Here is an 18,660-nt window from a genome sequence, read left to right as displayed (position 1 = left end):
GCGAGAGTTGTGGTCTCGCTGACAACACCGTCGTGTCTGCCGTGCATGCGCATTTCCTCGTTAGTATAGTGGTCAGTATCCCCGCCTGTCACGCGGGAGACCGGGGTTCGATTCCCCGACGGGGAGCAGTAATTTTTTAGTTACCATAGGGTGGAAATTGAACTTGCACTGCTATACCATTCGGCAAAATGATCTTCGTTTACTCCATCTCCTCCAGAGTAAGCTAATACAATGGAGAAGCTCTAGTGCCAGGTGTCTGTTTTTTTTCTCTCCCACTGAAACAGTCGTGTCAAGTTAGAGTGTTGATCTCGCAGACAACACCGTCGAGTCTGCCGTCATGCGCATATCCTCGATTGTATAGTGGTCAGTATCCCTGCCTGTCACGCGGAAGACCGGGGTTTAATTCCCCGACGGGGAGCAGTAATTTTTTAGTTACCATAGGGTGGAAATTCAACCTGCACTAATATATCATTCGGCAAAATAATCTTCGTTTTCTCCATCTCCCCCAGAGTAAGCTAATATAATGGGGAAGCTCTAGCGCCAGGTGTTTTTTTTCTGTCCCACTGAAATGTCATGTCAAGTAGGAGTTGTGATCTCGCTGACAACACCGTCGTGTCTGCCGTGTGTGCGCATATCCTCGTTAGTATAGTGGTCAGTATCCCCGCCTGTCACGTGGGAGACCGGGGTTCGATTTCCCAACGGGAAGCAGTAATTTTTTAGTTACCATAGGGTGGAAATTGAACCTGCACTGCTATACCAATCGGCAAAATAATCTTCGTTCTCTCCATCTCCTCCAGAGTAAGCTAATATAATGGGGAAACTCTAGCGCCAGGTGTCTTTGTTTTTTTCCTCTCCCACTGAAACCGTCATTTCAAGCTAGAGTTGTGATCTCGCTGACAACACCGTCGTGTCTTCTGTGCATACACATATCCTCGTTAATATAGTGGTCAGTATCCCCGCCTGTCACACGGGAGACCGGGGTTCGATTCCCCGACGGGGAGCAGTAATCTTTTAGTTACCATAGGGTGGAAATTCAACCTGCGCTAATATACAATCAGCAAAATAATCTTCCTTTTCTCCATCTCATCCAGAGTAAGCTAATATAAAGGGGAAACTCTAGCGCCAGGTATCTGTTTTTTTTCTCTCCCACTGAAACAGTCGTGTCAAGCTAGAGTGTTGATCTCGCAGACAACACCGTCGTGTCTGCCGTCATGCGCATATCCTCGTTAGTATAGTGGTCAGTATCCCTGCCTGTCACGCGGAAGACCTGGGTTTAATTCCCCGACGGGGAGCAGTAATTTTTTAGTTACCATAGGGCGGAAATTCAACCTCCACTAATATATCATTCGGCAAAATAATCTTCGTTTTCTCCATCTCCTCCAGAGTAAGCTAATATAATGGGGAAGCTCTAGCGCCAGGTGTTCTTTTTTTCTGTCCCCCTGAAACAGTCATGTCAAGCTAGAGTTGTGATCTCGCTGACAACACCGTCGTGTCGGCCGTGCATGCGCATATCCTCGTTAGTATAGTTGTCAGTATCCCCGCCTGTCACGCGGGAGACCGGGGTTCGATTTCCCGACGGGGAGCAGTAATTTTTTAGTTACCATAGGGTGGAAATTCAAGCTGCACTAATATGTCATTCGGCAAAATAATCTTCGTTTTCTCCATCTCACCCGCAGTAAGCTAATATAATGGGGAGGCTCTAGCGCCAGGTGTTTTTTTCTGTCGCACTGAAAAAGTCATGTCAAGCGAGAGTTGTGATCTCGCTGACAAAACCGTCGTGTCTGCCGTGCATGCGCATATCCTCGTTAGTATAGTGGTCAGTATCCCCGCCTGTCACGCGGGAGACCAGGGTTCGATTCCCCAACGGGGAGCAGTAATTTTTTAGTTAACAAAGGGTGGAAATTGAACCTGCACTGCTATACCATTCGGCAAAATAATTTTCGTTTTCTCCATCTCCTCCAGAGTAAGCTAATATAATGTGGAAGCTCTAGCGCCAGGTGTCTTTGTTTTTTTTCCTCTCCTACTCAAACAGTCATTTCAAGCTAGAGTTGTGATCTCGCAGACAATACCGTCGTGTCTGCCGTGCATGCGCATATCCTCGTTAGTATAGTGGTCAGTATCCCCGCCTGTCACGCGGGAGACCGGGGTTCGATTCCCCGACGGGGAGCAGTAACTTTTTAGTTACCATAGGGTGGAAATTGAACTTGCACTGCTATACCATTCGGCGAAATGATCTTCGTTTACTCCATCTCCTCCAGAGTAAGCTAATACAATGGAGAAGCTCTAGTGCCAGGTGTCTGTTTTTTTTCTCTCCCACTGAAACAGTCGTGTCAAGCAAGAGTGTTGATCTCGCTGACAACACCGTCGTGTCTTCCGTGCATACACATATCCTCGTTAGTATAGTGGTCAGTATTCCCGCCTGTCACGCGGGAGACCGGGGTTTAATTCCCCGATGGGGAGCAGTAATTTTTTAGTTACCATAGGGTGGAAATTCAACCTGCACTAATATATCATTCGGCAAAATAATCTTCGTTTTCTCCATCTCCTCCAGAGTAAGCTAATATAATGGGGAAGCTCTAGCGCCAGGTGTTCTTTTTTTCTGTCCCACTGAAACAGTCACTTCAAGCTAGAGTTGTGATCTCGCAGACAATACCGTCGTGTCTGCCGTGCATGCGCATATCCTCGTTAGTATAGTGGCCAGTATCCCCGCCTGTCACGCGGGAGACCGGGGTTCGATTCCCCGACGGGGAGCAGTAACTTTTTAGTTACCATAGGGTGGAAATTGAACTTGCACTGCTATACCATTCGGCGAAATGATCTTCGTTTACTCCATCTCCTCCAGAGTAAGCTAATACAATGGAGAAGCTCTAGTGCCAGGTGTCTGTTTTTTTTCTCTCCCACTGAAACAGTCGTGTCAAGTTAGAGTGTTGATCTCACAGACAACACCGTCGTGTCTGCCGTCATGCGCATATCCTCGTTAGTATAGTGGTCAGTATCCCTGCCTGTCACGCGGAAGACCGGGGTTTAATTCCCCGACGGGCAGCAGTAATTTTTTAGTTACCATAGGGTGGAAATTCAACCTGCACTAATATATCATTCGGCAAAATAATCTTCGTTTTCTCCATCTCCCCCAGAGTAAGCTAATATAATGGGGAAGCTCTAGCGCCAGGTGTTTTTTTTCTGTCCCACTGAACTGTCATGTCAAGTAGGAGTTGTGATCTCGCTGACAACACCGTCGTGTCTGCCGTGCATGCGCATATCCTCGTTAGTATAGTGGTCAGTATCCCCGCCTGTCACGCGGGAGACCGGGGTTCGATTTCCCAACGGGAAGCAGTAATTTTTTAGTTACCATAGGGTGGAAATTGAACCTGCACTGCTATAACAATCGGCAAAATAATCTTCGTTCTCTCCATCTCCTCCAGAGTAAGCTAATATAATGGGGAAACTCTAGCGCCAGGTGTCTTTGTTTTTTTTCCTCTCCCACTGAAACAGTCATGTCAAGCTACAGTTGTGATCTCGCTGACAACACCGTCGTGTCTTCCGTGCATACACATATCCTCGTTAGTATAGTGGTCAGTATCCCCGCCTGTCACGCGGGAGATCGGGGTTCGATTCCCCGACGGGGAGCAGTACTTTTTTAGTTACCATAGGGTGGAAATTGAACCTGCACTACTATACCAATCGACAAAATAATCTTCGTTTTCTCCGTCTCCTCCAGAGTAAGCTAATATAATGTGGAAGCTCTAGCGCCAGGTGTCTTTGTTTTTTTTCCTCTCCCACTGAAACAGTCATGTCAAGCTAGAGTTGTGATCTCGCAGACAACACCGTCGTGTCTGCCGTCATGCGCATATCCTTGTTAGTATAGTGGTCAGTTTCCCTGCCTGTCACGCGGGCGACCGGGGTTTAATTCCCCGACGGGGAGCAGTAATTTTTTAGTTACCACAGGGTGGAAATTCAACGTGCACTAATATATCATTCGGCAAAAATATTTTCGTTTTCTCTATCTCCCCCAGAGTAAGCTAATATAAAGGGGAAGCTCTAGCGCCAGGTGTTTTTTTTCTGTCCCACTGAAAAAGTCATGTCAAGCGAGAGTTGTGGTCTCGCTGACAACACCGTCGTGTCTGCCGTGCATGCGCATTTCCTCGTTAGTATAGTGGTCAGTATCCCCGCCTGTCACGCGGGAGACCGGGGTTCGATTCCCCGACGGGGAGCAGTAATTTTTTAGTTACCATAGGGTGGAAATTGAACTTGCACTGCTATACCATTCGGCAAAATGATCTTCGTTTACTCCATCTCCTCCAGAGTAAGCTAATACAATGGAGAAGCTCTAGTGCCAGGTGTCTGTTTTTTTTCTCTCCCACTGAAACAGTCGTGTCAAGTTAGAGTGTTGATCTCGCAGACAACACCGTCGAGTCTGCCGTCATGCGCATATCCTCGTTTGTATAGTGGTCAGTATCCCTGCCTGTCACGCGGAAGACCGGGGTTTAATTCCCCGACGGGGAGCAGTAATTTTTTAGTTACCATAGGGTGGAAATTCAACCTGCACTAATATATCATTCGGCAAAATAATCTTCGTTTTCTCCATCTCCCCCAGAGTAAGCTAATATAATGGGGAAGCTCTAGCGCCAGGTGTTTTTTTTCTGTCCCACTGAAATGTCATGTCAAGTAGGAGTTGTGATCTCGCTGACAACACCGTCGTGTCTGCCGTGCATGCGCATAACCTCGTTAGTATAGTGGTCAGTATCCCCGCCTGTCACGTGGGAGACCGGGGTTCGATTTCCCAACGGGAAGCAGTAATTTTTTAGTTACCATAGGGTGGAAATTGAACCTGCACTGCTATACCAATCGGCAAAATAATCTTCGTTCTCTCCATCTCCTCCAGAGTAAGCTAATATAATGGGGAAACTCTAGCGCCAGGTGTCTTTGTTTTTTTCCTCTCCCACTGAAACCGTCATTTCAAGCTAGAGTTGTGATCTCGCTGACAACACCGTCGTGTCTTCTGTGCATACACATATCCTCGTTAGTATAGTGGTCAGTATCCCCGCCTGTCACACGGGAGACCGGGGTTCGATTCCCCGACGGGGAGCAGTACTTTTTTAGTTACCATAGGGTGGAAATTGAACCTGCACTACTATACCAATCGGCAAAATAATCTTCGTTTTCTCCGTCTCCTCCAGAGTAAGCTAATATAATGTGGAAGCTCTAGCGCCAGGTGTCTTTGTTTTTTTTCCTCTCCAGCTGAAACAGTCATGTCAAGCTAGAGTTGTGATCTCGCAGACAATACCGTCGTGTCTGCCGTGCATGCGCATATCCTCGTTAGTATAGTGGCCAGTATCCCCGCCTGTCACGCGGGAGATCGGGGTTCGATTCCCCGACGGGGAGCAGTAATCTTTTAGTTACCATAGGGTGGAAATTCAACCTGCGCTAATATACAATCAGCAAAATAATCTTCCTTTTCTCCATCTCATCCAGAGTAAGCTAATATAAAGGGGAAACTCTAGCGCCAGGTATCTGTTTTTTTCTCTCCCACTGAAACAGTCGTGTCAAGCTAGAGTGTTGATCTCGCAGACAACACCGTCGTGTCTGCCGTCATGCGCATATCCTCGTTAGTATAGTGGTCAGTATCCCTGCCTGTCACGCGGGAGACCGGGGTTTAATTCCCCGACGGGGAGCAGTAAATTTTTAGTTACCATAGGGTGGAAATTCAACCTGCACTAATATATCATTCGGCAAATTAATCTTCGTTTTCTCCATCTCCCCCAGAGTAAGCTAGTATAATGGGGAAGCTCTAGCGCCAGGTGTTTTTTTTCCTCTCCCACTGTAACAGTCATGTCAAGCTAGAGTTGTGATCTCGCTGACAACACCGTCGTGTCTTCCGTGCATGCGCATATCCTCGTTAGTATAGTGGCCAGTATTCCCGCCTGTCACGCGGGAGACCGGGGTTCGATTCCCCGACGGGGAGCAGTAATCTTTTAGTTACCATAGGGTGGAAATTCAACCTGCACTAATATACAATCGGCAAAATAATCTTCGTTTTCTCCATCTCCTCCAGAGTAAGCTAATATAAAAGGGAAGCTCTAGCGCCAGGTATCTGTTTTTTTTCTCTCCCACTGAAACAGTCGTGTCAAGCTAGAGTGTTGATGTCGCAGACAACACCGTCGTGTCTGCCGTCATGCGCATATCCTCCATTAGTATAGTTGTCAATATTTGTGCCTGTCAAGCGGGAGACCGGGGTTTAATTCCTGGACGGGGAGCAGTAATTTTTTAGTTACCACAGGGTGGAAATTCAACGTGCACTAATATATCATTCGGCAAAATAATCTTCGTTCTCTTCATCTCCCCCAGAGTAAGCTAATATAATGGGGAAGCTCTAGCGCCAGGTGTTTTTTTTTTCTGTCCCACTGAAAGAGTCATGTCAAGCGAGAGTTGTGATCTCGCTGACAACACCGTCGTGTCTGCCGTGCATGCGCATATCCTCGTTGGTATAGTGGCCAGTATCCCCGCCTGTCACGCGGGAGATCGGGGTTCGATTCCCCGACGGGGAGCAGTAATCTTTTAGTTACCATAGGGTGGAAATTCAACCTGCGCTAATATACAATCGGCAAAATAATCTTCCTTTTCTCCGTCTCATCCAGAGTAAGCTAATATAAAGTGGAAACTCTAGCGCCAGGTATCTGTTTTTTTTCTCTCCCACTGAAACAGTTGTGTCAAGCTAGAGTGTTGATCTCGCAGACAACACCGTCGTGTCTGCCGTCATGCGCATATCCTCGTTAGTATAGTGGTCAGTATCCCTGCCTGTCACGCGGGAGACCGGGGTTTAATTCCCCGACGGGGAGCAGTAAATTTTTAGTTACCATAGGGTGGAAGTTCAACCTGCACTAATATATCATTCGGCAAATTAATCTTCGTTTTCTCCATCTCCCCCAGAGTAAGCTAGTATAATGGGGAAGCTCTAGCGCCAGGTGTTTTTTTTTCTCTCCCACTGAAACAGTCATGTCAAGCTAGAGTTGTGATCTCGCTGACAACACCGTCGTGTCTTCCGTGCATGCGCATATCCTCGTTAGTATAGTGGCCAGTATTCCCGCCTGTCACGCGGGAGACCGGGGTTCGATTCCCCGACGGGGAGCAGTAATCTTTTAGTTACCATAGGGTGGAAATTCAACCTGCACTAATATACAATCGGCAAAATAATCTTCGTTTTCTCCATCTCCTCCAGAGTAAGCTAATATAAAAGGGAAGCTCTAGCGCCAGGTATCTGTTTTTTTTCTCTCCCACTGAAACAGTCGTGTCAAGCTAGAGTGTTGAAGTCGCAGACAACACCGTCGTGTCTGCCGTCATGCGCATATCCTCCATTAGTATAGTTGTCAATATCCCTGCCTGTCAAGCGGGAGACCGGGGTTTAATTCCTGGACGGGGAGCAGTAATTTTTTAGTTACCACAGGGTGGAAATTCAACGTGCACTAATATATCATTTTGCAAAATAATCTTCGTTCTCTCCATCTCCCCCAGAGTAAGCTAATATAATGGGGAAGCTCTAGCGCCAGGTGTTTTTTTTTCTGTCCCACTGAAAGAGTCATGTCAAGCGAGAGTTGTGATCTCGCTGACAACACCGTCGTGTCTGCCGTGCATGCGCATATCCTCGTTGGTATAGTGGTCAGTGTCCCCGCCTGTCACGCGGGAGAACGGGGTTCGATTCCCCGACGGGGAGCAGTAATCTTTTAGTTACCATAGGGTGGAAATTCAACCTGCACTAATGTACCATTCGGCAAAATAATCTTCGTTTTCTCCATCTCCTCCAGAGTAAGCTAATATAAAGGGGAAGCTCTAGCGCCAGGTATCTGTTTTTTTTTCTCTCCCACTGAAACAGTCGTGTCAAGCTAGAGTGTTGATCTCGCAGACAACACCGTCGTGTCTGCCGTCATGCGCATATCCTTGTTAGTATAGTGGTCAGTTTCCCTGCCTGTCACGCGGGAGACCGGGGTTTAATTCCCCAACGGGGAGCAGTAATTTTTTAGTTACCACAGGGTGGAAATTCAACGTGCACTAATATATCATTCGGCAAAAATATTTTCGTTTTCTCCATCTCCCCCTGAGTAAGCTAATATAAAGGGGAAGCTCTAGCGCCAGGGGTTTTTTTCTGTCCCACTGAAATGTCATGTCAAGTAGGAGTTGTGATCTCGCTGACAACACCGTCGTGTCTGCCGTGCATGCGCATATCCTCGTTAGTATAGTGGTCAGTATCCCCGCCTGTCACGCGGGAGACCGGGGTTCGATTTCCCAACGGGAAGCAGTAATTTTTTAGTTACCATAGGGTGGAAATTGAACCTGCACTGCTATAACAATCGGCAAAATAATCTTCGTTCTCTCTATCTCCTCCAGAGTAAGCTAATATAATGGGGAAACTCTAGCGCCAGGTGTCTTTGTTTTTTTTCCTCTCCCACTGAAACAGTCATGTCAAGCTAGAGTTGTGATCTCGCTGACAACACCGTCGTGTCTGCCGTGCATGCACATATCCTCGTTAGTATAGTGGTCAGTATCCCCGCCTGTCACGCGGGAGACCGGGGTTCAATTCCCCGACGGGGAGCAGTAATTTTTTAGTTACCATAGGGTAGAAATTGAACCTGCACTGCTATACCATTCGGCAAAATAATCTTCGTTTTCTGCGTCTCCTCCAGAGTAAGCTAATATAATGTGGAAGCTCTAGCGCCAGGTGTCTTTGTTTTTTTTCCTCTCCCACTGAAATATTCATGTCAAGCTAGAGTTGTGATCTCGCAGACAATACCGTCGTGTCTGCCGTGCATGCGCATATCCTCGTTAGTATAGTGGCCAGTATGCCCGCCTGTCACGCGGGAGACCAGGGTTCGATTCCCCGACGGGGAGCAAAAATCTTTTAGTTACCATAGGGTGGAAATTCAACCTGCACTAATATAAAATCGGCAAAATAATCTTCGTTTTCTCCATCTCCTCCAGAGTAAGCTAATATAAAGGGGAAGCTCTAGCACCAGGTATCTGTTTTTTACTCTCCCACTGAAACAGTCATGTCAAGCTAGAGTGTTGATGTCGCAGACAACACCGTCGTGTCTGCCGTCATGCGCATATCCTCCATTAGTATAGTAGTCAATATACCTGCCTGTCAAGCGGGAGACCGGGGTTTAATTCCTGGACGGGGAGCAGTAATTTTTTAGTTACCACAGGGTGGAAATTCAACGTGCACTAATATATCATTCGGCAAAATAATCTTCGTTCTCTCCATCTCCCCCAGAGTAAGCTAATATAATGGGGAAGCTCTAGCGCCAGGTGTTTTTTTTCTGTCCCACTGAAAGAGTCATGTCAAGCGAGAGTTGTGATCTCGCTGACAACACCGTCGTGTCTGCCGTGCATGCGCATATCCTCGTTGGTATAGTGGTCAGTGTCCCCGCCTGTCACGCGGGAGACCGGGGTTCGATTCCCCGACGGGGAGCAGTAATTTTTTAGTTACCATAGCGTGGAAATTGATTCTGCACTGCTGTACCAATCGGCAAAATAATCTTCGTTCTCTCCATCCCCTCCAGAGTAAGCTAATATAATGGGGAAGCTCTAGCACCAGGTGTCTTTGTTTTTTTTCCTCTCCCACTGAAACAGTCATGTCAAGCTAGAGTTGTGATCTCGCTGACAACACCGTCGTGTCTGCCGTGCATGCGCATATCCTCGTTAGTATAGTGGTCAGTATCCCCGCCTGTCACGCGGGAGACCGGGGTTCGATTCCCCGACGGGGAGCAGTAATTTTTTAGTTACCATAGGGTGGAAATTGAACCTGCACTGCTATACCATTCGGCAAAATAATCTTCGTTTTCTCCGTCTCCTCCAGAGTAAGCTAATATAATGTGGAAGCTCTAGCGCCAGGTATCTGTTTTTTTTCTCTCCCACTGAAACAGTCGTGTCAAGCTAGAGTGTTGATCTCGCAGACAACACCGTCGTGTCTGCCGTCATGCGCATATCCTTGTTAGTATAGTGGTCAGTTTCCCTGCCTGTCACGCGGGAGACCGGGGTTTAATTCCCCAACGGGGAGCAGTAATTTTTTAGTTACCACAGGGTGGAAATTCACCGTGCACTAATATATCATTCGGCAAAAATATTTTCGTTTTCTCCATCTCCCCCAGAGTTAGCTAATATAAAGGGGAAGCTCTAGCGCCAGGTGTTTTTTTTCTGTCCCACTGAAAAAGTCATGTCAAGCGAGAGTTGTGATCTCGCTGACAACACCGTCGTGTCTGCCGTGCATGCGCATATCCTCGTTAGTATAGTGGTCAGTATCCCCGCCTGTCACGCGGGAGACCGGGGTTCGATTCCCCGACGGGGAGCAGTATTTTTAGTTACCATAGGGTGGAAATTGAACTTGCACTGCTATACCATTCGGCAAAATGATCTTCGTTTACTCCATCTCCTCCAGAGTAAGCTAATATAATGGAGAAGCTCTAGTGCCAGGTGTCTGTTTTTTTTCTTTCCCACTGAAACAGTCGTGTCAAGCTAGAGTGTTGATCTCGCAGACAACACCGTCGTGTCTGCCGTCATGCGCATATCCTCGTTAGTATAGTGGTCAGTATCCCTGCCTGTCACGCGGAAGACCGGGGTTTAATTCCCCGACGGGGAGCAGTAATTTTTTAGTTACCATAGGGTAGAAATTCAACCTGCACTAATATATCATTCGGCAAAATAATTTTCGTTTTCTCCATCTCCCCTAGAGTAAGCGAATATAATGGGGAAGCTCTAGCGCCAGGTGTTCTTTTTTTCTGTCCCACTGAAATGTCATGTCAAGTAGGAGTTGTGATCTCGCTGACAACACCGTCGTGTCTGCCGTGCATGCGCATATCCTCGTTGGTATAGTGGTCAGTATCCCCGCCTGTCACGCGGGAGACCGGCGTTCGATTTCCCAACGGGGAGCAGTAATTTTTTAGTTACCATAGGGTGGAAATTGAACCTGCACTGCTATACCAATCGGCAAAATAATCTTCGTTCTCTCCATCTCTTCCAGACTAAGCTAATATAATGGGGAAACTCTAGCGCCAGGTGTCTTTGTTTTTTTTCCTCTCCCACTGAAACAGTCATGTCAAACTAGAGTTGTGATCTCGCTGACAACACCGTCGTGTCTGCCGTGCACGCGCATATCCTCGTTAGTATAGTGGTCAGTATCCCCGCCTTTCATGCGGGAGACCGGGGTTCGATTCCCCGACGGGGAGCAGTAATCTTTTAGTTACCATAAGGTGGAAATTCAACCTGCACTAATATACCATTCAGCAAAATAATCTTCGTTTACTCCATCTCCTCCAGAGTAAGCTAAGATAATGGAGAAGCTCTAGTTCCAGGTGTCTGTTTTTTTTCTCTCCCACTGAAACAGTCGTGTCAAGCAAGAGTGTTGATCTCGCAGACAACACCGTCTAGTCTGCCGTCCTGCGCATATCCTCGTTAGTATAGTGGTCAGTATCCCTGCCTGTCACGCGGGAGACCGGGGTTTAATTCCCCGACGGGGAGCAGTGATTTTTTAGTTGCCATAGGGTGGAAATTGAACCTGCACTGCTATACCAATCGGCAAAATAATCTTCGTTCTCTCCATCTCCTCCAGAGTAAGCTAATATAATGGGAAAACTCTAGCGCCAGGTGTCTTTGTTTTTTTTCCTCTCCCACTGAAACAGTCATGTCAAGCTAGAGTTGTGATCTCGCTGACAACACCGTCGTGTCTTCCGTGCATACACATATCCTCGTTAGTATAGTGGTCAGTATCCCCGCCTGTCACGCGGGAGACCGGGGTTTAATTCCCCGACAGGGAGCAGTAATTTTTTAGTTACCATAGGGTGGAAATTCAACATGCACTAATATATCATTCGGAAATAATATTCGTTTTCTCCATCTCCTCCAGAGCAAGCTAATATAATGGGGAAGCTCTAGCGCCAGGTGTTCTTTTTTGTCCCACTGAAACAGTCATGTCAAGCTAGAGTTGTGATCTCGCTGACAACACCATCGTGTCTGCCGTGCATGCGCATATCCTCGTTAGTATAGTGGTCAGTATCCCCGCCTGTCACGTGGGAGTCCGGGGTTCGATTCCCCGATGGGCAGCATTAATTTTTTAGTTTCCATAGGTTGGAAATTGAACCTGCACTGCTATACCATTCGGCAAAATAATCGTTCTCTCCATCTCCTCCAGAGTAAGCTAATATAATGTGGAAGCTCTAGCGCCAGGTGTCTTTGTATTTTTCCTCTCCCACTGAAACAGTCTTATCAAGCTAGAGTTGTGATCTCGAAGACAATACCGTCGTGTCTGCCGTGCATGCGCATATTTTCGTTAGTATAGTGGTCAGTATCTCCGCCTGTCACGCGGGAGACCGGGGTTCGATTCCCCGACGGGGAGCAGTAATCTTTTAGTTACCATAGCGTGGAAATTCAACCTGCACTAATATACCATTCGGCAAAATAATCTTCGTTTTCTCCATCTCCTCCAGAGTAAGCTATTATATTGGGGAAGCTCTAGCGCCAGGTGTCTGTTTTTTTACTTTCCCACTGAAACAGTCGTGTCAAGCTAGAGTGTTGATCTCGCAGACAACACCGTCGTGTCTGCCGTCATGCGCATATCCTCGTTAGTACAGTGGTCGGTATCCCTGCCTGTCACGCGGAAGACCTGGGTTTAATTCCCCGACGGGGAGCAGTAATTTTTTAGTTACCATAGGGCGTAAATTCAACCTGCACTAATATATCATTCGGCAAAATAATCTTCGTTTTCTCCATCTCCTCCAGAGTAAGCTAATATAATGGGGAAGCTCTAGCACCAGGTGTTCTTTTTTTCTGTCCCCCTGAAACAGTCATGTAGAGCTAGAGTTGTGATCTCGCTGACAACACCATCGTGTCGGCCGTGCATGCGCATATTCTCGTTAGTATAGCTGTCAGTATCCCCGCCTGTCACGCGGGAGACCGGGGTTCGATTCCCCGACGGGGAGCAGTAATTTTTTAGTTACCATAGGGTGGAAATTCAACCTGCACTAATATATCATTCGTCAAAATAATCTTCGTTTTCTCCATCTCCCCCGGAGTAAGCTAATATAATGAGGAGGCTCTAGCGCCAGGTGTTTTTTTTCTGTCCCACTGAAAAAGTCATGTCAAGCGAGAGTTGTGATCTCGCTGACAAAACCGTCGTGTCTGCCGTGCATGCGCATATCCTCGTTAGTATAGTGGTCAGTATCCCCGCCTGTCACGCGGGAGACCGTGGTTCGATTCCACAACGGGGAGCAGTAATTTTTTAGTTACCATAGAGTGGAAATTGAACCTGCACTGCTATACCAATCGGCAAAATAATCTTCGTTCTCTCCATCTCCTCCAGAGTAAGCTAATATAATGGGGAAACTCTAGCGCCAAGTGTCTTTGTTTTTTTTCCTCTCCAACTGAAACAGTCATGTCAAGCTAGAGTTGTGATCTCGCTGACAACACCGTCGTGTCTTCCGTGCATACACATGTCCTCGTTAGTATGGTGGTCAGTATCCCCGCCTGTCACGCGGGAGACCGGGGTTCAATTCCCCGACGGGGAGCAGTAATTTTTAGTTACCAAAGAGTGGAAATTGAACCTGCACTGCTATACCATTCGGCAAAATAATCTTCGTTTTCTCCATCTCCTCCAGAGTAAGCTAATATAATGTGGAAGCTCTAGCGCCAGGTGTCTTTGTTTTTTTTCCTCTCCCACTGAAACAGTCATTTCAAGCTAGAGGGTTGATCTCGCAGACAATACCGTCGTGTCTGCCGTGCATGCGCATATCCTCGTTAGTATAGTGGTCAGTATACCCGCCTGTCACGCGGGAGACCGGGGTTCGATTCCCCGACGGGGAGCAGTGATCTTTTAGTTACCATAGGGTGGAAATTCAACCTGCACTAATATACCATTCGGCAAAAAAATCTTCGTTTACTCCATCTCCTCCAGAGTAAGCTAATATAATGGAGAAGCTCTAGTTCCAGGTGTCTGTCTTTTTTTCTCTCCCACTGAAACAGTCGTGTCAAGCAAGAGTGTTGATCTCGCTGACAACACCGTCGTGTCTTCCGTGCATACACATATCCTCGTTAGTATAGTGGTCAGTATCCCCGCCTGTCACGCGGGAGACCGGGGTTTAATTCTCCGACGGGGAGCAGTAATTTTTTAGTTACCATAGGGTGGAAATTCAACCTGTACTAATATATCATTCGGCAAAATAATCTTCGTTTTCTCCATCTCCTCCAGAGTAAGCTAATACAACGGAGAAGCTCTAGTGCCAGGTGTCTGTTTTTTTCTCTCCCACTGAAACAGTCGTGTCAAGTTAGAGTGTTGATCTCGCAGACAACACCGTCGTGTCTGCCGTCGTGCGCATATCCTCGTTAGTATAGTGGTCAGTATCCCTGCCTGTCACGCGGAAGACCGGGGTTTAATTCCCCGACGGGCAGCAGTAATTTTTTAGTTACCATAGGGTGGAAATTCAACCTGCACTTATATATCATTCGGCAAAATAATCTTCGTTTTCTCCATCTCCCCCAGAGTAAGCTAATATAATGGGGAAGCTCTAGCGCCAGGTGTTTTTTTTCTGTCCCACTGAAATGTCATGTCAAGTAGGAGTTGTGATCTCGCTGACAACACCGTCGTGTCTGCCGTGCATGCGCATATCCTCGTTAGTATAGTGGTCAGTATCCCCGCCTGTCACGCGGGAGACCGGGGTTCGATTTCCCAACGGGAAGCAGTAATTTTTTAGTTACCATAGGGTGGAAATTGAACCTGCACTGCTATACCAATCGGCAAAATAATCTTCGTTCTCTCCATCTCCTCCAGAGTAAGCTAATATAATGGGGAAACTCTAGCGCCAGGTGTCTTTGTTTTTTTTCCTCTCCCACTGAAACAGTCATGTCAAGCTAGAGTTGTGATCTCGCTGACAACACCGTCGTGTCTTCCGTACATACACATATCCTCGTTAGTATAGTGGTCAGTATCCCCGCCTGTCACGCGGGAGTTCGGGGTTCGATTCCCCGACGGGGAGCAGTACTTTTTTAGTTACCATAGGGTGGAAATTGAACCTGCACTACTATACCAATCGGCAAAATAATCTTCGTTTTCTCCGTCTCCTCCAGAGTAAGCTAATATAATGTGGAAGCTCTAGCGCCAGGTGTCTTTGTTTTTTTTCCTCTCCCACTGAAACAGTCATGTCAAGCTAGAGTTGTGATCTCGCAGACAACACCGTCGTGTCTGCCGTCATGCGCATCTCCTTGTTAGTATAGTGGTCAGTTTCCCTGCCTGTCACGCGGGCGACCGGGGTTTAATTCCCCGACGGGGAGCAGTAATTTTTTAGTTACCACAGGGTGGAAATTCAACGAGCACTAATATATCAATCGGCAAAAATATTTTCGTTTTCTCCATCTCCCCCAGAGTAAGCTAATATAAAGGGGAAGCTCTAGCGCCAGGTGTTTTTTTTCTGTCCCACTGAAAAAGTCATGTCAAGCGAGAGTTGTGGTCTCGCTGACAACACCGTCGTGTCTGCCGTGCATGCGCATTTCCTCGTTAGTATAGTGGTCAGTATCCCCGCCTGTCACGCGGGAGATCGGGGTTCGATTCCCCGATGGGGAGCAGTACTTTTTTAGTTACCATAGGGTGGAAATTGAACCTGCACTACTATACATATCGGCAAAATAATCTTCGTTTTCTCCGTCTCCTCCAGAGTAAGCTAATATAATGTGGAAGCTCTAGCGCCAAGTGTCTTTGTTTTTTTTCCTCTCCCACTGAAACAGTCATGTCAAGCTAGAGTTGTGATCTCGCAGACAACACCGTCGTGTCTGCCGTCATGCGCATATCCTCGTTAGTATAGTGGTCAGTATCCCTGCCTGTCACGCGGAAGACCGGGGTTTAATTCCCCGACGGGGAGCAGTAATTTTTTAGTTACCATAGGGTGGAAATTCAACCTGCACTAATATATCATTCGGCAAAATAATCTTCGTTTTCTCCATCTCCCCCAGAGTAAGCTAATATAATGGGGAAGCTCTAGCGCCAGGTGTTTTTTTTCTGTCCCACTGAAATGTCATGTCAAGTAGGAGTTGTGATCTCGCTGACAACACCGTCGTGTCTGCCGTGCATGCGCGTATCCTCGTTAGTATAGTGGTCAGTATCCCCGCCTGTCACGCGGGAGACCGGCGTTCAATTCCCCGACGGGGAGCAGTACTTTCTTAGTTACCATAGGGTGGAAATTGAACCTGCACTGCTATACCAATCGGAAAATAATATTCGTTCTCTCCATCTCCTCCAAAGTAAGCTAATATAATGGGGAAGCTCTAGCGCCAGGTGTCTTTTGTTTTCTTTTCCTCTCCCACTGAAACAGTCATGTCAAGCTAGAGTTGTGATCTCGCTGACAACACCGTCGTGTCTGCCGTGCATGCACATATCCTCGTTAGTATAGTGGTCAGTATCCCCGCCTGTCACGCGGGAGACCGGGGTTCGATTCCCCGACGGGGAGCAGTAACTTTTTAGTTACCATAGGGTGGAAATTGAACCTGCACTGCTATACCATTCGGCAAAATAATCTTCGTTTTCTCCGTCTCCTCCAGAGTAAGCTAATATAATGTGGAAGCTCCAGCGCCAGGTGTCTTTGTTTTTTTTCCTCTCCCACTGAAATATTCATGTCAAGCTAGAGTTGTGATCTCGCAGACAATACCGTCGTGTCTGCCGTACATGCGCATATCCTCGTTAGTATAGTGGCCAGTATGCCCGCCTGTCACGCGGGAGACCAGGGTTCGATTCCCCGACGGGGAGCAGTAATCTTTTAGTTACCATAGCGTGGAAATTCAACCTGCACTAATATACCATTCGGCAAAATAATCTTCGTTTTCTCCATCTCCTCCAGAGTAAGCTATTATATTGGGGAAGCTCTAGCGCCAGGTGTCTGTTTTCTTACTTTCCCACTGAAACAGTCGTGTCAAGCTAGAGTGTTGATCTCGCAGACAACACCGTCGTGTCTGCCGTCATGCGCATATCCTCGTTAGTATAGTGGTCAGTATCCCTGCCTGTCACGCGGAAGACCTGGGTTTAATTCCCCGACGGGGAGCAGTACTTTCTTAGTTACCATAGGGTGAAAATTGAACCTGCACTGCTATACCAATCGGCAAAATAATCTTCGTTTTCTCCGTCTCCTCCAGAGTAAGCTAATATAATGTGGAAGCTCTAGCGCCAGGTGTGTTTGTTTTTTTTGCTCTCCCACTGAAGCAGTCATGTCAAGCTAGAGTTGTGATCTCGCAGACAATACCGTCGTGTCTGCCGTGCATGCGCATATCCTCGTTAGTATAGTGGCCAGTATCCCCGCCTGTCACGCGGGAGACCGGGGTTCGATTCCCCGACGGGGAGCAGTAATCTTTTAGTTACCATAGGGTGGAAATTCAACCTGCACTAATATACAATCGGCAAAATAATCTTCGTTTTCTCCATCTCCTCCAGAGTAAGCTAATATACAGGGGAAGCTCTAGCGCCAGGTATCTGTTTTTTTTCTCTCCCACTGAAACAGTCGTGTCAAGCTAGAGTGTTGATCTCGCAGACAACACCGTCGTGTCTGCCGTCATGCGCATATCCTCGTTAGTATAGTGGTCAGTATCCCTGCCTGTCACGCGGAAGACCGGGGTTTAATTCCCCGACGGGGAGCAGTAATTTTTTAGTTACCATAGGGTAGAAATTCAACCTGCACTAATATATCATTCGACAAAATAATCTTCGTTTTCTCCATCTCCCCTAGAGTAAGCGAATATAATGGGGAAGCTCTAGCGCCAGGTGTTTTTTTTTCTGTCCCACTGAAATGTCATGTAGAGTAGGAGTTGTGATCTCGCTGACAACACCGTCGTGTCTGCCGTGCATGCGCATATCCTCGTTAGTATAGTGGTCAGTATCCCCGCCTGTCACGCGGGAGACCGGCGTTCGATTTCCCAACGGGGAGCAGTAATTTTTTAGTTACCATAGGGTGGAAATTGAACCTGCACTGCTATACCAATCGGCAAAATAATCTTCGTTCTCTCCATCTCTTCCAGAGTAAGCTATTATAATGGGGAAACTCTAGCGCCAGGTGTCTTTGTTTTTTTCCTCTCCCACTGAAACAGTCATGTCAAGCTAGAGTTATGATCTCACTGACAACACCGTCTTGTCTTCCGTGCATACACATATCCTCGTTAGTATAGTGGTCAGTATCCCCGACTGTCACGCGGGAGACCGGGGTTCGATTCCCCGACGGGGAGCAGTACTTTTTTAGTTACCATAGGGTGGAAATTGAACCTGCACTACTATACCAATCGGCAAAATATTCTTCGTTCTCTCCATCTCCTCCAGATTAAGCTAATATAATGTGGAAGCTCTAGCGCCAGGTGTCTTTGTTTTTTTCCTCTCCCACTGAAACAGTCATGTTAAGCTACAGTTGTGATCTCGCAGACAATACCGTCGTGTCTGCCGTGCATGCGCATGTCCTCGTTAGTATAGTTGTCAGTATCCCCGCCTGTCACGCGGGAGACCGGGGTTCGATTCCCCGACGGGGAGCAGTAATTTTTTAGTTACCAAAGGGTGGAAATAGAACCTGCACTGCTATACCATTCGGCAAAATAATCTTCGTTTTCTCCATCTCCTCTAGAGTAAGCTAACATAATGTGGAAGCTCTAGCGCCAGGTGTC

The 18,660-nt window shown here is 47.2% G+C and overlaps 32 non-coding genes across 32 annotated transcripts; all 32 read left to right on the top strand.

The window, feature by feature from the left end:
* The first annotated feature begins 54 nt into the window (after positions 1 to 54).
* On the top strand, positions 55 to 126 carry TRNAD-GUC (transfer RNA aspartic acid (anticodon GUC)). The gene has a single exon. It is a non-coding gene; the product is annotated as a tRNA-Asp (tRNA).
* Positions 127 to 929: 803 nt separating this feature from the next.
* On the top strand, positions 930 to 1,001 carry TRNAD-GUC (transfer RNA aspartic acid (anticodon GUC)). Its single transcript has one exon. It is a non-coding gene; the product is annotated as a tRNA-Asp (tRNA).
* Positions 1,002 to 2,095: 1,094 nt separating this feature from the next.
* Positions 2,096 to 2,167, top strand: TRNAD-GUC (transfer RNA aspartic acid (anticodon GUC)). Its single transcript has one exon. It is a non-coding gene; the product is annotated as a tRNA-Asp (tRNA).
* A 221-nt stretch (positions 2,168 to 2,388) lies between these two features.
* On the top strand, positions 2,389 to 2,460 carry TRNAD-GUC (transfer RNA aspartic acid (anticodon GUC)). The gene has a single exon. It is a non-coding gene; the product is annotated as a tRNA-Asp (tRNA).
* A 219-nt stretch (positions 2,461 to 2,679) lies between these two features.
* On the top strand, positions 2,680 to 2,751 carry TRNAD-GUC (transfer RNA aspartic acid (anticodon GUC)). Its single transcript has one exon. It is a non-coding gene; the product is annotated as a tRNA-Asp (tRNA).
* An 804-nt stretch (positions 2,752 to 3,555) lies between these two features.
* TRNAD-GUC (transfer RNA aspartic acid (anticodon GUC)) lies at positions 3,556 to 3,627 on the top strand. Its single transcript has one exon. It is a non-coding gene; the product is annotated as a tRNA-Asp (tRNA).
* A 512-nt stretch (positions 3,628 to 4,139) lies between these two features.
* TRNAD-GUC (transfer RNA aspartic acid (anticodon GUC)) lies at positions 4,140 to 4,211 on the top strand. Its single transcript has one exon. It is a non-coding gene; the product is annotated as a tRNA-Asp (tRNA).
* Positions 4,212 to 5,014: 803 nt separating this feature from the next.
* On the top strand, positions 5,015 to 5,086 carry TRNAD-GUC (transfer RNA aspartic acid (anticodon GUC)). The gene has a single exon. It is a non-coding gene; the product is annotated as a tRNA-Asp (tRNA).
* Positions 5,087 to 5,310: 224 nt separating this feature from the next.
* Positions 5,311 to 5,382, top strand: TRNAD-GUC (transfer RNA aspartic acid (anticodon GUC)). Its single transcript has one exon. It is a non-coding gene; the product is annotated as a tRNA-Asp (tRNA).
* A 218-nt stretch (positions 5,383 to 5,600) lies between these two features.
* On the top strand, positions 5,601 to 5,672 carry TRNAD-GUC (transfer RNA aspartic acid (anticodon GUC)). Its single transcript has one exon. It is a non-coding gene; the product is annotated as a tRNA-Asp (tRNA).
* A 218-nt stretch (positions 5,673 to 5,890) lies between these two features.
* Positions 5,891 to 5,962, top strand: TRNAD-GUC (transfer RNA aspartic acid (anticodon GUC)). The gene has a single exon. It is a non-coding gene; the product is annotated as a tRNA-Asp (tRNA).
* Positions 5,963 to 6,473: 511 nt separating this feature from the next.
* TRNAD-GUC (transfer RNA aspartic acid (anticodon GUC)) lies at positions 6,474 to 6,545 on the top strand. Its single transcript has one exon. It is a non-coding gene; the product is annotated as a tRNA-Asp (tRNA).
* Positions 6,546 to 6,764: 219 nt separating this feature from the next.
* TRNAD-GUC (transfer RNA aspartic acid (anticodon GUC)) lies at positions 6,765 to 6,836 on the top strand. The gene has a single exon. It is a non-coding gene; the product is annotated as a tRNA-Asp (tRNA).
* Positions 6,837 to 7,054: 218 nt separating this feature from the next.
* On the top strand, positions 7,055 to 7,126 carry TRNAD-GUC (transfer RNA aspartic acid (anticodon GUC)). Its single transcript has one exon. It is a non-coding gene; the product is annotated as a tRNA-Asp (tRNA).
* A 510-nt stretch (positions 7,127 to 7,636) lies between these two features.
* TRNAD-GUC (transfer RNA aspartic acid (anticodon GUC)) lies at positions 7,637 to 7,708 on the top strand. Its single transcript has one exon. It is a non-coding gene; the product is annotated as a tRNA-Asp (tRNA).
* Positions 7,709 to 8,512: 804 nt separating this feature from the next.
* On the top strand, positions 8,513 to 8,584 carry TRNAD-GUC (transfer RNA aspartic acid (anticodon GUC)). The gene has a single exon. It is a non-coding gene; the product is annotated as a tRNA-Asp (tRNA).
* Positions 8,585 to 8,808: 224 nt separating this feature from the next.
* On the top strand, positions 8,809 to 8,880 carry TRNAD-GUC (transfer RNA aspartic acid (anticodon GUC)). Its single transcript has one exon. It is a non-coding gene; the product is annotated as a tRNA-Asp (tRNA).
* A 508-nt stretch (positions 8,881 to 9,388) lies between these two features.
* Positions 9,389 to 9,460, top strand: TRNAD-GUC (transfer RNA aspartic acid (anticodon GUC)). The gene has a single exon. It is a non-coding gene; the product is annotated as a tRNA-Asp (tRNA).
* A 224-nt stretch (positions 9,461 to 9,684) lies between these two features.
* TRNAD-GUC (transfer RNA aspartic acid (anticodon GUC)) lies at positions 9,685 to 9,756 on the top strand. Its single transcript has one exon. It is a non-coding gene; the product is annotated as a tRNA-Asp (tRNA).
* A 509-nt stretch (positions 9,757 to 10,265) lies between these two features.
* Positions 10,266 to 10,337, top strand: TRNAD-GUC (transfer RNA aspartic acid (anticodon GUC)). Its single transcript has one exon. It is a non-coding gene; the product is annotated as a tRNA-Asp (tRNA).
* Positions 10,338 to 11,141: 804 nt separating this feature from the next.
* Positions 11,142 to 11,213, top strand: TRNAE-UUC (transfer RNA glutamic acid (anticodon UUC)). Its single transcript has one exon. It is a non-coding gene; the product is annotated as a tRNA-Glu (tRNA).
* Positions 11,214 to 11,433: 220 nt separating this feature from the next.
* Positions 11,434 to 11,505, top strand: TRNAD-GUC (transfer RNA aspartic acid (anticodon GUC)). The gene has a single exon. It is a non-coding gene; the product is annotated as a tRNA-Asp (tRNA).
* A 1,674-nt stretch (positions 11,506 to 13,179) lies between these two features.
* TRNAD-GUC (transfer RNA aspartic acid (anticodon GUC)) lies at positions 13,180 to 13,251 on the top strand. The gene has a single exon. It is a non-coding gene; the product is annotated as a tRNA-Asp (tRNA).
* A 224-nt stretch (positions 13,252 to 13,475) lies between these two features.
* Positions 13,476 to 13,547, top strand: TRNAD-GUC (transfer RNA aspartic acid (anticodon GUC)). The gene has a single exon. It is a non-coding gene; the product is annotated as a tRNA-Asp (tRNA).
* A 223-nt stretch (positions 13,548 to 13,770) lies between these two features.
* Positions 13,771 to 13,842, top strand: TRNAD-GUC (transfer RNA aspartic acid (anticodon GUC)). The gene has a single exon. It is a non-coding gene; the product is annotated as a tRNA-Asp (tRNA).
* A 1,097-nt stretch (positions 13,843 to 14,939) lies between these two features.
* TRNAD-GUC (transfer RNA aspartic acid (anticodon GUC)) lies at positions 14,940 to 15,011 on the top strand. Its single transcript has one exon. It is a non-coding gene; the product is annotated as a tRNA-Asp (tRNA).
* Positions 15,012 to 15,523: 512 nt separating this feature from the next.
* On the top strand, positions 15,524 to 15,595 carry TRNAD-GUC (transfer RNA aspartic acid (anticodon GUC)). The gene has a single exon. It is a non-coding gene; the product is annotated as a tRNA-Asp (tRNA).
* An 808-nt stretch (positions 15,596 to 16,403) lies between these two features.
* TRNAD-GUC (transfer RNA aspartic acid (anticodon GUC)) lies at positions 16,404 to 16,475 on the top strand. Its single transcript has one exon. It is a non-coding gene; the product is annotated as a tRNA-Asp (tRNA).
* A 224-nt stretch (positions 16,476 to 16,699) lies between these two features.
* On the top strand, positions 16,700 to 16,771 carry TRNAD-GUC (transfer RNA aspartic acid (anticodon GUC)). The gene has a single exon. It is a non-coding gene; the product is annotated as a tRNA-Asp (tRNA).
* A 516-nt stretch (positions 16,772 to 17,287) lies between these two features.
* On the top strand, positions 17,288 to 17,359 carry TRNAD-GUC (transfer RNA aspartic acid (anticodon GUC)). Its single transcript has one exon. It is a non-coding gene; the product is annotated as a tRNA-Asp (tRNA).
* Positions 17,360 to 18,162: 803 nt separating this feature from the next.
* On the top strand, positions 18,163 to 18,234 carry TRNAD-GUC (transfer RNA aspartic acid (anticodon GUC)). The gene has a single exon. It is a non-coding gene; the product is annotated as a tRNA-Asp (tRNA).
* Positions 18,235 to 18,457: 223 nt separating this feature from the next.
* TRNAD-GUC (transfer RNA aspartic acid (anticodon GUC)) lies at positions 18,458 to 18,529 on the top strand. Its single transcript has one exon. It is a non-coding gene; the product is annotated as a tRNA-Asp (tRNA).
* The last annotated feature ends 131 nt before the right edge of the window (positions 18,530 to 18,660 follow it).

The sequence above is a fragment of the Rhipicephalus microplus genome, chromosome 9 (genome assembly GCF_043290135.1).
Source record: "Rhipicephalus microplus isolate Deutch F79 chromosome 9, USDA_Rmic, whole genome shotgun sequence".
In the NCBI taxonomy this organism is placed as follows: Eukaryota; Metazoa; Arthropoda; class Arachnida; order Ixodida; family Ixodidae; genus Rhipicephalus; species Rhipicephalus microplus.
The sequence above is the reverse complement of the archived record's forward strand: the minus strand, read 5'-3'. Positions and strand labels throughout refer to the sequence as shown.